This window comes from Podarcis muralis, chromosome 6 (genome assembly GCF_964188315.1).
Source record: "Podarcis muralis chromosome 6, rPodMur119.hap1.1, whole genome shotgun sequence".
Taxonomy (NCBI): domain Eukaryota; kingdom Metazoa; phylum Chordata; class Lepidosauria; order Squamata; family Lacertidae; genus Podarcis; species Podarcis muralis.
In genome coordinates, this window is record NC_135660.1 from 28805803 (window position 1) to 28809175 (window position 3373).

Here is a 3373-nt window from a genome sequence, read left to right on the forward strand (position 1 = left end):
GGAAAAGTAATCTTTAAGCAGTTTACAGGGATGCAATAATTCAGTTAGAATCATAAAGCAAAACTTCAGTTAAAATGCCTGTGAGCCATGCATCCAAGCTATGGGGGCCCACCAACAGCGACTCCCTCCAAAGATATTGGTGATTGGGCAGGGATATAAGGCAGTCCTTGAGGTATCCAGGGCCTTGTAAATGAGTACAAGAGCTTTGAACCTGGCCTGGTAGTATATTGGCAACCAGTGCAATTTTGTTAGTACCAGAGTTATGTGCTGCCAATGGTCTGTCCTCGTTAACAGCTGCAGCATTTTGTAACAGCTGGAAACCCCAGACCAGGCCCAAACATAGCACCACAACAGAGCACATTGCAATAATCAAGCATTGAGGTTACCAGTGAAATTGAAGTGTAGCAGCCCTTGCCCCACCCTAATTATTTAAATGCTCTTTATCGGGATCACAAAATTCCGTATAGAATTTATTAACCTCCCCATCCCCAAGCACCTGTCAAAATCCTAGTTCCTCTAATTTCAGATGTTACAACAAAACTCACAGCTGCCTCTACCAGTAGAAAGGGCATGATACTAACATTACTATGCCTCCAAACAAATGAAATGAATGAATGAAACAGAAAAACCTCAAGCACACCAAAGTCACTGGAAAGTATTGAGACTTTCTGTAGCTGCTGTGGGGTTATCTTATAAGAACAAAGTATTAGTTATTTCAGAAACAGTACCGTCTAAAAGAGAATTGATCTAACATATCTTTCTGCAGCTTTGGAGAAAATCAGCAAGTTTGCAGAGAAATACTTCTGCAAAAGAGCAGTGACCATGTACTCTTTCCTTCAGTTGTCAATATTAATTAATCCTGATCAAATACCCAAATAAATATTGGTGGTAGTCAGTAAACCTTCAAAGTATTCATATTGACAGTATGAATAAATTTATATACTGTGGGAAATATATGCAACAGTGAAAAAGGCCAAGTTGTTTAAAACTTGAAAAGAAAATTAACATTATAAGTCAACACAAATATGATACAGGTCAGAGTTTAATAAACCACCACATTTTCAAAGCATTCTTATGACTCCCTGCTGTTTACCCTTTGAAGATGAATCTTTTATGCTTCAAAGTCAGGAAATAAGATACAATAGCAGAGGGTTTTTTAAATACTTTGGGGGATAAGAATGCTTGGCTTTTTGAATGGGTTTGTTTGTTTTATTTTATTTGCATTGAAGAATGAGGTGTTCGTTTAAATGAAAAAATGCTTCTAGAGTGTTCTGATATGCACAATAGTATTGGTTTGTAATCACTTGCTGGTTCATTTAGGATTAATTCACACTAACCAGCAGAGGTGTTTGCTTGGAGCGCATTGGTTTTGGCTCTGCAACCGTCATAAAGTGGGAAAGGAAGTGGTGGGTTGGAAACATGCAGGAGAGACTTATTAGGAAGGTGCATTCATGGCTTCTCATTTGTCCACTCGATATCACCATGACTTTGCAGCAGATACGGGGGAATCTATGACCCTCCAGATGTTGTTGGACTATCATCAGCTCCAGTCAACAAGATCAAAGAGGATTGATTCAATCCTTGGGTCATGCTGCAATCCAGCACTCACAGATTGGAAACCCAGAATGAGGCTGGTTGATGCCAACCCACACCCTGCAATACTGCATAATTTTTTTAGGCAGCACTAATTGCCAGACACAGGCAGACCAATCTTTGACAACGAAATCAGCTGTTTTCCAATGGCATGCCACCTCTGATAGACCTGCTGTCAGCAAGAAGATAATTAAATTTCTACGTATTAGTTCTCCCTTTTGGATTTCTGGGATGGATAGTAGAACCAGTGTTGGGCCAGGAATGTATAATATGCTCCTTTACACTTGAAATTAAGCTAAAGATGGAAAGCCAAATAATTAATCTACCATGCTTTCTGTTGATACCCGAAACAGACATTGTCTGAGACCTCGGTTCCATAGACAAAGTTCTACATTGTGGGTTGTATGAAACAAGTGACTTCAGCAAACTTTTTTAAGAAAACAACACTTCATGCACAGCAGATAATTATAAGCAGGCTTCACTTCTAGCCAGTCCTAAGTGGCTAGGTAGCAGTTTTGTACTTTGGTGCATGCATATTTACTACTCGGGAATCTAAGACAATGAAGAAAGGCTGAAGGGAATGATTTTTCATTGAAATGGGAAGCCTAACAAGATGGAGGTAGTGAGTAAAAATACAAATCTTGCATATACCAATTATCCCTTACTGTATTTACGGGGAAAATACCTTATGTTCTGACATCTGTCCCTGGTAAAACTCTCTCAGTACTCAAATATAAAATAGGGACTCTAGCAGACCCCCTTTAAGATTTTGAACAGTGGGAACAGTGGCCAAATGATGTAGAGGGGGGATTAAGAGGGTCACTAATAAGATCCATAAACCCCATCCCTTGACTCACCCAATTTTAGCCAAATTATGGCTAAACACCACTCCCTGTTCAGGCATTGTTGAACATTCATTTGTGGCGTTGCCTTATCATTCACTCTTGTCCCTAAATACATAAGATCCACAATACAGCATAAGCAATATTATTGCAGGATATAAGTTTATTTGTTCATATAGAATGGCTGGGGAAACCCAGCCAGATGGGCGGGGTATAAATAAATTATTATTAATTATTAATTATTATTCCAGTTTCCCATATTTATTTATTGTATTTGTTATTTGCTTTTTTCAGAAGGTGACCCAAAGCAACTTGCATTAAACCACTTAAGGACATCCAACAAGCATTTAAAAACACAGAAAAAACAGATCAGGACAGAGGCTACCCTTTGGATTAAGAGCCAAGAGCCCAGCTGAAGAGAAAAGTTTTGCCTGGCACCCAAAAATTGATATGGATAGTCCCAGTCATTCCTCTCTGGGGAGAGTGCCCTCCACAACTTAGGGGCCACCACTGAAAAGGCCCAATCTGATATTGCCACCCTCCAAACCTCCCATGGATATGTACTTATATAGCAACTTCTGAATCTTCTGGGAGTCGCAGGTAGGCAAAGTGCTTTGCGCTCATGCCCAGCTTGCAGGCTTTCCACAGGCATCTCCTGGCCACTGTGAGAACAGGATGTTGGGCTAGATGGAGCATTGGCTTGGTCCAGCAGGCTTGCCTTGTGTTCTTCAAACATTAAAAGGTCTATATACCTAAACCTACAAATCTCTCTCTTGCTCTCTCCCCGTGTGTGTGTGTGTGTGTGTGTGTGTGTGTGTGTGTACACGCACGCATACGCATGTAGCAACATATGCACAATGGAACTGTTATATTATTCATCTAAAAGAATGTCCAAACAAAGGCCGCAGTCCAGAGATAACATGCAATAAGACAACAAC